Source organism: Capsicum annuum, chromosome 11 (genome assembly GCF_002878395.1).
Source record: "Capsicum annuum cultivar UCD-10X-F1 chromosome 11, UCD10Xv1.1, whole genome shotgun sequence".
Lineage (NCBI taxonomy): Eukaryota > Viridiplantae > Streptophyta > Magnoliopsida > Solanales > Solanaceae > Capsicum > Capsicum annuum.
In genome coordinates this window covers 205,499,876-205,514,074 of record NC_061121.1, presented here as the reverse complement: position 1 = coordinate 205,514,074, position 14,199 = coordinate 205,499,876, and positions in this window count along the sequence as shown.

Genomic DNA, 14,199 nt, shown 5'->3' with positions numbered 1-14,199 from the left:
ATCGGACTCTAGTAAACTTAGTTTAGCTCCACTAAACAATACCACTCGTATCAATCTAGCTAATCAGTTCAGTTCAATTATTCAGTTTAGCCTAGTAATTTAGTTTAGTGTCTTTTCAGATGGGAGTAATATTTAGCACCAACTGATCCTACAGATAGGGACTCACCCGCTATATTAAGACTAATATCCTTAAAAGAAATTTCTAAGTTTCAGAACTATGTAGTCAGCATAGGTTGAGACATCGCAGTGTGTTCTATAAGGGTAGATGAGGTGGCTTAACTTGTCATATGAGGGTTCCCACCATTCTCACTAGAGTTACCTATTATATGAGGGTTGTTCACATGTTGTCCTTACCAGTGGCGCAGTATTGACACCCTTCCAGTCAAGGCAGAGATTGGACCCCAGTCAGCTTAGCTTGGGGCATGTTGGTTAGATAAATACATCCCACTGTTTCAGTTACAGATTCAGGACTATCAGATACAGTTAACTCAGATTAGTAGTATGAATTCAGTACTGTTAGAGACAATCAATCCTTACCATTATAAATAGACTTCAAGATCACTCATTAGATAAGACTGATCTCAACTATAGTTAAACAGTATCAGAATTAGCAGATTTAAAGATCACCCGCTAGATAGGACTGATCTCAAATTTAGTTACTCCATATAAAATAGAACTCAGAAGGTTCCATTAGAACTTAGACTATCAGATACAGTCACTCAGTATCAGTTACATCAGTTTGGCCGATCATCAAAGTTAAATCAATTATATCAGTGTTCTGAACTCATGTATCAGTCATATCAGTTATCAGAATTCATAATTTCAGTATTCAGCTTCAGGACTATCAGACACTGTCAACTAGACCAGTTCTTCATAATTCAAACTGTCATAAATAGTTGTTTATCTATTCAGTGTCTCAGTATCAATACACTCATGTTGTCAGTATTCAAACTCAGTAGTCAGTATCTCCTCGAGTTCAGTTACAGTTATGTATGCTCGTATGTATTCTTATATTCAAATTAGTCAGCATTGTTCATGCATATAAACCTTTGCATTTAGCCTACCTCACTAGTATACTTAGTACATTCAGTGGTACTGACGCATTTGCGCTATGGTGCTTTCTCTTATGTTACACCATAGGTTTAGAGGCATGAGCTCCAGATTAGAAGTAGAATTCTAGTGTTCAGAGTTTCTAGTGAGTCCTTTTCATTAGAGGACTATATGATTATTGCTTCATTTGTTGTTTTTGTTTAGTTGTGAGATGAAGTTAGTTGGGTACATGTCGCATCAACTCCTTATTGAGATAGTTTAAAGGCTTTCCAGACTATAACATGTCAGAGAGTTATTTTAGATTTGTTTTGGTATTGTTATACCATTTTCAGACATTGTCTTATCAGATGTTTTATTTATATTTGAACCTTATGGCCATTCAGTACATGTTTCCGCATTTTCATGTTATATTATGCACTGTACAGGTATAGATATCAGTCATGGGTTAGCTTGTGGTCCTTCGGTGTCATGAGCACCGTGTAGCATTCCGATTCAGAAAATTGGGGTGGTACACCAAATAAAAAAGAAGTTGAAGTTAGAGTTGGAGTTGTGTTTAGCTATGAATATAAATTAAAGTTCTTTTTAAAATTTTGTGAGAAAAGTGTGAGTGAAAACAAGTAGAACTTGTTTTCACTTTTCCAATTACAATTCCAGAATTGTATTTGGAATTCTCATGGCCAAACAAATACTTTTTTCACTTTATTCACTAAAGTGAAATAATTTTTCAGAAAAAGGTTAAAAAATTTCATAGCCAAACGACTACTTAACATCATAATTGTCGTACTTGAGCTAGTCTTAATATCATAATCTGTCTAACTCAAACCGGTTTTAATAAATCAATTGTATTAGCCTAGAAAAAGTCAAAATATTTCTAAATTCTCTTTGGGCTCAAGATTGTAGATATGACAATAGAAGAAGGCCTCTTAAGTCTACAAGGATCTAATTTTTTACCTAAAGGGGGTCGGAGGGGCTAACTTCTAACCCCAAAAGACCATTCTAAGGAAATTTCTACCCTATGCTTGACTAAAGTTCTAAAATCTCACTACAAGGTTCTACATGAATCTCATTGAGTCCTAAGGTAGCAATTCTACCCAAGGAACGAGTGGTTAAGTCAAATATGCCTATATACGACTAACTAATCAATTAAATAAGCCAAATTTTTCTAACTATGCAAGAAAGTCGTAATTCCTAATATAAAACTAGTATAATATCATACCAATACATAGTTTAGGTCAATCTATAAGGAGAGTAATCTTAGCCTACCTGGACGTCGAAAGATACTCCACAAAATCTGCTAAATTTTAGATTTTCCCTTTCGAGAAGCCTCTACACGATTCCATGATATCAAAGTACTAATCTACACATCAATAGGAGAATAATGATACCTGTGTTGCATTCTAATTCTTCGGGTCCAAAATTGTGTCAAAGTCCCATGTGGGGCTCGCTTGTAGAATCACCCTAAAAATTATCAAAACGTCCCATTATGCTCAGGGATCATTTATCCTCAAGAATGAGTATATTCCAAGCTCAAAAGACACTTAATTTAGTCCATCAAGGAATTAAGGATTTATGACTAAATAAGAGAATTACATTAAGAATTACACAGAAACTTATTAAGTATTACGATGATGATACAGCTTTGCCTATCTGACTAATACCCCACGATCACCCAATAATTGATCTCCAAATTTTTTAAGTTTTCTAGGGTTTTAGGTCTATTGGAAATTGGAGAAAATAGGAGAAAATCCAGGGAAGATGGGAACTTAATGCCCCTGCAGTTATCGTTTAAGAAATCGACTCTAAAGCAGCACATGGTCTCTTAAGTAAACCCTACACCTAACTGACCTCCACTTTAGCAGACAAGATATCGTTTAAGCGATGTCCACTAAAGCGATCAGGATTTCAGTAAGGAGTAGGGGAAGGGACTAGTATTTGCCGCTAAAGCGACCCTTTGGTCGTTAAAAGAACCACTGCTTAAAGAGTTACACCAGCTAAAACTTAGTTTAGGCCAAGTTCCCATAGACCCTTTGGGATTCATTCAAAATTCTATAAACGCAAACGAACTACACTACCCAATTAAATTAGCCATTGCGGATTCAATAGAGCCATCAAAATTTCCATCTAGAGCTGTTTACATAATTTATGGGGTCCACACCTAAGGATAACTTTTACCAAAATCCATCCCATAACCCAAAATGAATATGAAAGCCTTGGGACCTGAACCTTATGGTCTCCCCATCCTAAAATTGATGTTCTAAAGCTGATGGAAATATTATAATTGGTATATGAGGTTGTTAACCTAAAGTTTACACCTGATAGTAAATCCTTAACAACGTGAACTTCAAAACAGAGAATTAGATCTAAAAATCTAATGAACATCCCAATAATGAAACTGTCAATTCCAACATCTCAAATATGACTTATGTTTAGAGATGGCAATGGGGCGGTGCGGGTGGACGAAAGTAAGGGTTTCAGGCTATGTGGGGTGGTGTGGGTTATAGACTATGTGGGTGCGGGGAGAGTTTAAATAAGTTTTTTCTAAATGATGTGAGGCGGGGAAGGTTGCGGGTATATGCGGGTTTAAACTAAAAAAAATTTAAAAATTAGTATTATTCTTGTGAATCTACCTAAATTATATGTAAACTTCACTTTAAATTTTATGATACTTAAAAGAACATGCATAACTCTACAAATAAAAAATTCTATAACTTTTATAATTTCTTTATTCATCTTAATGAAAATTTGATATTTGATCATTAGTTGTACATGTGATACTTTTCTGATAATTTCTTAATTAAAAGTGATATAATAGAAATTGGTTGTTACTATTTCCTTGTATCAGAAATATTATAGTTTTCAATGGAGTTACAATTTTTTTTTCAAAAAAGAAAAAAAAATATGGGGTGGTGAAGGGGGGTTTTAAAATTTTCGGTTTTAGAACAACTCGTACTGCACCGTGACAATGCCCAAGTGCACACGCAAGTGTACATGGTCTATCGAGTAAGAAAGTGTCCTTCATGAAAGTCAAATATCGATCCCACAGGGACTTGGTTTCTCCAACTATCCAATTCTAGTTTAATGATTAAGAAAAAGTAAACAATAAAATTTTGGAATTATAAACTAAAAATCAAACTAAATTAATGTGGAAAAGTATTGACTTAGGACAATCAATGGATAGAAGCCCAGGGTTAAATCACTCCAGACAATCATACTATGCTATTGAATTTCATTCATCAATTCTCTTGTGTAGGTTGTTGATTCATAGGGTTAAGCGCATGATCATGGTCTCCCGACATCTAATCCTTTACCTAAGTTGGACCTTACAACTACTTCATTGAGCGGGGATGTAATAATTCAATGAAGTGTTTTAAAGTTATCATCCCACGTCTGAATCAAGTAAGATATCTAAGTACATCCCTGTCCTTGACACTAATTTGAATTCCTTATTTTCTAAATGAATACAAACCCTACTATGTTTATTCCCATGTTCTATCTACCAATTCCCTCTCTCGAGATCAAAAGGTCGACAATATATGTATTATAAGGGTTATCAATCCTCAAAATAATAAAATCAATAATAAATAAACAACCAATAATGATAAGAGAATTAAATGAAATTAATCAAAAATAATAATAATCATGTTCTTGGATTTAACCTCGGAAAGAGAGTTTAGCCTGGAATGAAATTTTTCAACATCCAATCCCTTAGAGTAATGATAAAAAAATCTAAAAAAAACTAAATTAAAGAATGATAAAACCTAAAAAGAATTTTTGGTAGTCTCCAATGATGTCCAAGTTGATCTAGGGTGTTCCAAGATGTCCTAAGATGACTAAAACGTGATTTAACATGTTATATTTATAGTAGACGAGTCATAAACCCATTGGGATTTGATTTACACGTAACACTTGTGCAGAAAGGCATTTTTTACGCTTTTGATGGACATAGCGCCGCGTTATAGTGCCAAATCATAATTGTCAAAATCTGTGAAAATCCAGTACCACGTCATGATTACACCGCGTATCAGTACCTAATTCAATGCTATTACCACCTTGACGTAGTGGATAACCATTTTGGACCCTTTCTTAATCCAATGGTGGCTTGATCACACCAAGGGTACTCCTCACTCCCTTGCACTCGCCCAAGACATTTTAGGTGTCTTAAATCACTTCAAGTTGTGTATTGTGCTTCAGTGATCCATTCCAAGCCTTTTTGAGTTGTTTAGACTTGATTTGAATCTTGTATATCCTTCATATATCACCATAGTCCATTAAAAAATTATCATATATCATTAAACATAAGAATTTAGTGCTCAAAACAATACAACATTCTCAATAGGGAACTAGAAACACGATCTAAGCATAAGGTAATTTCACTTTGATCTTAAACTTGTTGTTTTAAACCTTAGCTTGATCCAATTGACCCTTGAACATCATAACCAAGTTTTTTTACATATAATACATAATAAAAACCTTCAGAAATCATTAAAACACATTATAACCCAACATGATAGACTAGACAAACACCTAGCTTAAGCTAGTTACACTAGTTTTCTTGGTTGACTTCTAAATGTTCAATTTGAATCAAAACACATGTGAAAACACCATTAAACATTGTAAACACATACTTGAAAACTTATATGCACATTCATTTTATTATCAATCATGTGAATTATCCTTAAAACAAGGCTAAAAGGGCTAGAATAGCAACGCTAGAATGCATAAATACACCCATCATCACCACCCCATACTTAAAGCCTTGTTAGTCCTCGAACAACTCTTAACTAAAAGAATCAAGACCTGAAAATACTACACACTTCTACTACAAATAATAAATTCAAGATATCACTACAATGAGTACATGCAATGCAAGTTTACAACACTAAGCATGTTATATACAATTTAAAGCTCAAGAATCCTATTTTGAAACATCCTAGCCTCAAGAATGGACTCCACAAGTGGAAAACTCATGCATATTGCTCAATTAGAGTTACCCATAATAACTCATAATAATGCAAATTATCTCAATGGTTATCCAAATCAAGTTACGGTCACTCTCACAAAGAATTCACAAGTTACACATAATAAACCATAGGCTTGCCCTTAGTTTCATACTCCACTAATATTATAGTGTTGAATTTAGGATCAAATAGGTCTATTCAGGTTGTGATGTAGGCTAAGGGACGGGTAGGAACTATTTAGGAATAGTGACTAACCTCTCTAAGGTCTTTAATGCACTACATTATATATTAAAAATCAATCTCCAACAATAAAATTACACTTTTTCCATCCACCCATATCTTTTGTTTTGCCCTATCTCTTTTAAGCATTTTCACAAACACGTGGTGGGCATATTGTCTATTCTTCCAAGATTCAATTTTTTTTTCTTAATCATGGGAATATTTCTAACACCATTTATATCACTACCAACCACACATATCAAATATAAACAACAATAACTATTATCTTTGGGCATCTATTTCACCTTTTTCCTACTTTTTGAATTTTATTTATATAATTAAAGCACTTAGGAGTTTTTTTGGATCAAGTTAAGGATCATAAAAAAAGGGGATTAGGCTACATATGAGGCTACCAAAGAAAATAAGCTAAAGGATCTATGGGGTTTAACTAGGATTATGTAGAAGGGTAGGTAAAAGAAGGTATAAAATAAGGCTATTAAAGAAATGCCTATAGCATGTCCAAAAGCCGCACATTTTATTTCACTTGATCAAACATTAGGCAAGTTCTAGACATCACATGCAATAAGAAACATACAAAAAACTTACATCACACATGAAAAATGCTCAACTCACGTAAGATCATGATAGACTCTCAACTAATAATAGCATGAATTCAAGTTTAAGAGAACAAGTACAATAGTCACAAAAATGAGCCTAGAATTCTCAAAAGTAGCAATTCTCAAAATCACACTCTTTTACCACACAAAATACTTGCACCATGCAATCAAAAATAGCACCATTAAAAATATCTCACTTATTCCTCTCCTAAATTTTTTTTAAATTGAGCCGAAAATTGGGAATTTCCCCACCCCACACTTAAAGATCTACTTTGTCCCCAAAATAAATTTAAAAGCATGAGATAAAAATACTTCCTGAGACCTCTAGGCTTAGCTAGTTGCATATTTACAAATAAAGAAAGTCCAAGGGATCCCACACTCTATTTTTTCCATGCTTCTTAGCTTAAGATTTTTGTTACTCAGACTTCCCATCAACCTGTGACTCAATCAAAAACAAAAACTCCATGTTATAGAAAAACTAAAAACTAAAAAGAAAACATACCTTAGCTTCGGTTGCCTCCCAAGAAGCACCTGATTTAGTGTCACGGCACAACCTACATCAACTTTTTCCACCACCTTGAGGATATGAATTTCACCCCAACATCGCATCCATCCTTTTGCATCGATCACAAGGTGGTGGTACATAGATTAAAGAACCGAGTAAAGGAATATGCATGGTAAACCACTCGGCCTTGAGGTGAGCTATGTTTTTATGTTGCTTTTCTGGTGTAAAACTAAGAATATAGGATTCTTGTTCCTCATCTTCACACTCTTTCACTACTTTAGATGATTTCACAGACAAGACATCATCTAAACATAATGTACAAAAGTGCTTTGAGTGAGGCCCAACCAATCTGACTTTAAAAACTTTAAAATTTACTCTATCCATGACTACCTCACTCTTATTCACCTTCTTAATTTTAGTCTCAATAGAAAGATGACAAATGAATGACTGCAATTCATATAGTAATGGTAGTATCTCCTTAACTTGTTTAAAAAATTTAGTTTCCAAGTACTCAAACTTCCTCGAATTGTCAAAAACTTTGTCTTCAACGGGTTGGAAAATCAACTCTGCATCTACCTCCTTAATTGTCTTTGGAGGTTCTTTATTGAGATCTATACCATTCCTTAAAGAGATTGGAATTACTTGTTCATTGTCACATGGAAAATCACCTTGAGGTCTGGTATTATGTATCTGCTACACTTGCCCAATCTTCATCCCCAAGTTCTTCATAAAAATTTGTTGACGCTCTAAAACTGAATTATAACACTTTATATGCACTAACAGCTGTGCTTAATCATCTAGAAGTTGTTTTAACATCTCTTCAAAATTGTTTATTTGAATCGGGGCCTGGTAATTCTGAACCTGCAGCTGCTGAAACTACTATTGCTGATTATAGGTGTTCACATAGTATTGCCTTTGATCATAGGCCACAAACATTACTGAATTAGGTTGACAACACACAAATCTTCAGAATGGCCACTATTGCCACAAACCATACAACATATGGAATAGTCATCACTCGCAAGCCATCTATCCCAGGTTGCCATATCAAAAAGTGTGATAAAAAGAGAAATAACAGAAAATAAAATGAAAATAAAAAAACTATTTACTACTCAATATAGAAAAAATAAAAATAAGATAAAGGCCTAGTTACAAGTCCCCGACAACGGCGCCAAGAACTTGACAGTGCCCAAGCATACATGCAAGTGTACGTGGTCCACCAAGTAGTAAAGTGGCCTTACAGAAATTCAAATATTGATCCCATAGGAACTTGGTTTCACCAACTATCTAATTCTAGATTAACGATTATGAAAAAGTAAACACTAAAAATTTGGAATTGTAAACTAAAAAGTAGACTAAACTAACGAGAAAAAGTAATGACTTAGAATAATCAATGTATAGAAGCCTCGGGTTAAATGACTTTGAACAATCATACTATGCTATTAAATTTCATTCGTCAATTTGCTTATCTTGGTTATTGATTCGTAGGGCTAATCGAATGATCATGGTCTCCCGACCTCTAATTCTTTACCTAGGTTGGACCTTACAACTACATAGTTGATCGGGGATGTAATAATCCAATTAAGTGGTATGAAGTTATCATCCTACGTCTGAATCAAGTAAGTCATCTAAGTACATCTCTGTCTTAGTAACTAATTTGAACTCCTTCTTTTATAAAAGAATACAAACCCTACTTTTTTTCCCATGTTCAATCTCCCTATTCCCTCTCCTAAGATCAAAAGGTCGACCATATATATATTCTAAGGGTGATCAATCCTCAAAATAATTAAATCAAGAATAAATAAATAACAAATAATGATAAGCCAATTAAACAAAATTAATCCAAAATAATAATAATTATGAGCATTGCTTTAACCCCGGAGAGAGGGTTTAGCCTTGAATGAAAATATTCATCATCCAATCCCTTGGAATGATGATACAAAACCATACAAAAAACTAAATTGAAGAATGATAAAACCTAAAAAGAAGTTGTGGTAGCCTCCAATGATGTCCAAGTTGATCTAGGATGTTCCAAGATGATTAAAACATGATTTAACATGCTATATTTATAATAGATAAGTCATAAACCCATTGGGATTTAATTTCCACATAATACATGTTCAGAAAGGTACTTTTTTCCACTTTCGATGGCCATCGCATTACGGTATAGTGCCAAATCCTAATTGTCAAAATCTGTCAAAATCCAGTATCTCGTCAAGATTACACCACATCGCGGTGCCTCCTTCACTGCTATTACAAATGCAATGCAGTGGGTACCTATTTTGGGCCCCTTATAAATCCAGTGATGGGTATCACGTTCCAAGAGGAATCCCCATGCACTTGTACTTTCGCAATGCATTTCAGGTGTCCAAAATCACTTCAAGTTGTGTATTGTGTTTTAGTGATCCATTCCAACCCTTTTTGAGTTGTTTCCACCTGATTTGAAGTTTGTACATCCTTCATATATCATCATAGTTAATTCATCAAGAATCCTATATCATTAAACACAACAATTTAGTGCTCAATAACACACAACATTCTCAATTGTGAACTAGAAACATGATCTAAGCATAGGCTAATTTCACTTTGATCTTTAACTTGTTGTTTTGACCCTTAGCTTGATCCAATTGATCCTTGAATATTATAACCAAGTTATTTCATATATAAATAAATAATAACAACATTAGGAAATCATTAAAAAATAGTATAACCCAACACGATAGATTAGACAAGCACCTAGCTCAAGCTAGTTACACTAGTTTTCTCGTTTGACTTCTAAATGATCAATTTGAATCAAAAGACCTGTGAAAACACCATTACACATTGTAAAAACATAGTTAGACAGTTATATGAACATTTATCTTATTATCAACACATAAATCACACGAACTATCCTCAAACCAAGGCTAAAAATGCTAGAATAACAATGCTAGAGTGCATAAATACACCGAACATCACACCGCACCATAGCTATCCCTGCTCAGGACGGCTATACAAATGCTCTAAGTAACAAAAAAGTGTGTAAATGGAGAAAATAACCTGGAGGATTATTAACACATCCACTACTAAATGAACTTTTTGATTACAAACATAATGAGTTAGGATTACCTGAAGGTTTGAATAGGTAGGGATACTTAGCCTGCATCTCTCTCTCAATATCCCATGTTGCCTCATTTACTGGGCAGTGCCTCTAATGAACCTTAGCAATTCGAATCTCCCTAGAGGGAAATCGCCTGAAATGCCTGGCTACAATAAGAGCTGGATCCTCTATGAAGGTAAACCTCTCATCCAACTGAACTAAGACCCACCAAAACACATATGACTCATCAGGGATTTAACAACACAACATAGATACATAAAAAATTGGATGATCAATGACAAAATCTATAGGCATGGCAAACTCTTAATCCACTTCTCCAGCTGTGCAAAGTATCTCAAAAAGTTCAATAAATCTAGGGATGAGCTTACCTTCCTCCTAAACCTTATCACTCCCTTAATGGGTAATACTTGAATAAATACTCTATTCCCAACTTCAAACTCAAGGCACAAAGTCTATGATTTGCATAATACTTTAGCCTACTCTAGGTTATAATCAGCCTATCTAGACTGACCTTGAATCAATCCATTGAATTCCAAAGTAAGTTAATACCACAGGTCCAAACCTTAGAGGTATCGAACCACCATATCGTAGATCAACAAAACGTACCATATAGTTCCTCAAATGGTGCTATCTAAATACTTTAATTGTTGCAATTATTATAATAAAACTCCGCCAATGCTAAGTGCTACTCCTACTGACCTTCGAAGTCCATAAAATGATCCTAGATCAAATCCTCAAGAATCTAAATATTCTGCCCTAACTGCCCATTGGTATGACGGTGAAAAGTAGTGCTAAGGTCTACTGGAGTACCCAAGTCCTCCTTAAAAGCCCTATTGAAGCTAAAAGTAAATATTGAGACCCTTTCTGGAATAATAGATATGGGTACTCTGGGTTGGTAAACTATATCACGAACATAGATACGAGCAAATATCTCAGCACTTAAGGATATCTATATTGAAATAAAATGTGTCAATTTGGTCAACCAATCTACAATGGCCTAAATGTTGTTAAAACCACGGGAGGTGTGAACCAAACTACTAACAAAATATGTGGTGATCCACTCCCAATTCCACTCGTGAAAAGTCAATCTGTGAATTGCCACTAGGCATCTTATGCTTGGCTTTCACTTGGTGACATCCTAGGCAAAGGACTACAAAGTCCACTAGATCTCTCTTCATGCCACTCCACCAATATTGATGCATCAAATTACTATACATCTTAGCTATCCCAGGGGTAATAAAGTATTTAGTGATATGATCTCAGATATGATCAACTTAATTATGGTTCCAACATTCATAACACAAATGTGGCCATCAAATCATAGAATACTCTTTGAATCATTGGTAGCCCTATGGTATACACCCCTTGGAAAATGGTTATAGATAAAAAAAAAGTGCCCTATTCTCAAACTAATGGCTCTAGTTCTAATAAAATAAGGTAAACATGGCCTCCACACTAGCAAGGGTCCTTCTGCACTCAGAAATATAAAGCCTTATCATCAAGTTGGCTATGGACTATATGTCTCTTGCCAACAGCCTATCAAAAATTAAAATAGAAACCATGCTACCCATACTCACCGCCTTTCGACTCAAGGCGCCCACTACCATATTTACCCTGCTTGAAACTTATAGAATAGAGATGTCATAATACTTCAGCAACTTCATCCACCTTCACTGTCTCGAATTAAGATCTTTCTCAGTCATAAGGTGATGAAGACTATGATGATTAGTGTAGATCTCACAATGAACAACGTACAAATAATACCGCTAAATCTTAAAAGCAAAAACTATCATTGCCAACTCTAAATCTTGAGTGGGGTAGTTGTGCTCATATACCTTCATCTGCCTTAATGCATAAGAAATAACTCAACCCTTCTACATCAACATGAAACCCAAAGCAAAACAGAAAGCATCAAAATATATGGGAAACCCCTTACCCTCAACAAAAGGGAAAATATAGAAGTAGAAGTTAGAAAATACTGAAACTTCCAAAAACTCAACTTACACTCCTCAAACATATATTCTATGAATGTAACCGAAGTTCTGGCCTAATCTCAAATAACCTCAATCATTGGAGGATCAACTATAATTCCATCCTTAGATACCATATATTCTAGGAATGTAACCAAATCAAAATAAAATTTGCACTTTGAGAATTTGGCAAAAAGCCTATCATCTCTCAAGGTCTGGAGCACAAACACCAAAATGTCATCGATAAGCATAATCATAAAGAAGTCCAAATAAGGTCTTAACATATAGTTCATCAAATCTATGAGCATGGTTGGGGCATTAGTTAAGCTAAAAGACATCACCAAGAACTCATAATGGTTATAGTGCGTTCTGAAGGCTATCTTTAGAATTTCCTCAACCCAAATTCTCAACTAATGCTAATCAAATCTGAAGAAAATCTTAGACAACACCGTCACTCCCTGAAGTTGGTCAAATAAGTCATAAATAAGAGGCATATAATACCTATTCTTCACCATCACCTTATTCAGTTGTATTTAATTGATACGCATATATAAGGAACCATTATTTTTTTCACAAACAAGATAGAAGTACCCTAATGTGACACACTTATCCTAATAAAACCCTTACTTCAAAGATACAGAATATTAGAATTTAGGATCTTAATCTCGAGATAAGCCATATGGTCGGGTGCCTGACTTAAGATAAAAAATAAACTTAATATCATGCTCAGGAGAAATGCTAAGTAGATCGATAAGAAAGACACCAGGAATATCATGGGCTATAGAAATAGAATAAACTGAAGGACCCTCAGCACTAAAATTATGAATATTAGGAAGGGGTAAGACTCGTAACCTTTGATGTAAGAATCTTATCCTAAACATAATAAATAATTTTTCTCAGTGTGGATAATAGATCCCTGACACATTATTAAAGGTATGCTGAGAATAGCTAAGGTAATAGTTGATAGCGCCCAAGCTGTCATTCAATCTAAAGATAATGCAATGGCTGTCAAATATAGTAATCCAACAAAGTTTAGGGTCAAAACCCAAGTGAATACGTGGAATTGTGGCTCTTAACTATTGTAATCAATGGACAAAACTGGAAAAGTAAATAGAGAAATTGTAGTGAAAAATATTGAACAAGTAAGGAATATTAAGTAGGGTTGTAATTCAGTCATAGACAAACACTAGGACTATGTTCCCCCCAGCTTCTAACTCGGTAAGTTTCTCGTGGTCAACCCAATTATCCAACTGCTATGCATGTAGAATCTAGTAATATAGGTACCACCAACCGCCTCTTGGTATAATTTGGTAAATTGCACTCAACTTCCCTCGGTCTCAGAGTGTCTCCTTACTAACACTTAACTAGGACTCCAGTTTCAACTATCTCTTCTTGGTCTCAAGTAAGCTTATTTCATCAATTAAAAGATAGTACCAAAAATCTTATTTTTATAATTAACCCAAAATAAATATTATGATCTTTTTTACCCAATCTATGCCTTCTTCTCGGGTTTATAGTGAATGCAGGTTGGATCCTAATGTGTGCACCCATTAAGAAATCAATAACAGTAAAGGAAACCCCAATGCATGCAACAACAATAATCTAGAAGGATTGAATACATTCTCTACTTTTTTATGTAGACAGGGTTCCCACAACCCTAGCTAAGGGAGATTAGTCACTCATGTTCGTTTAAGGATTAAATTAATTCACATTTGAAAACATTCAACAATCACACAGTAGTCAACAACTAAAAACCCAAAAATTTAACTTAATTAACAAC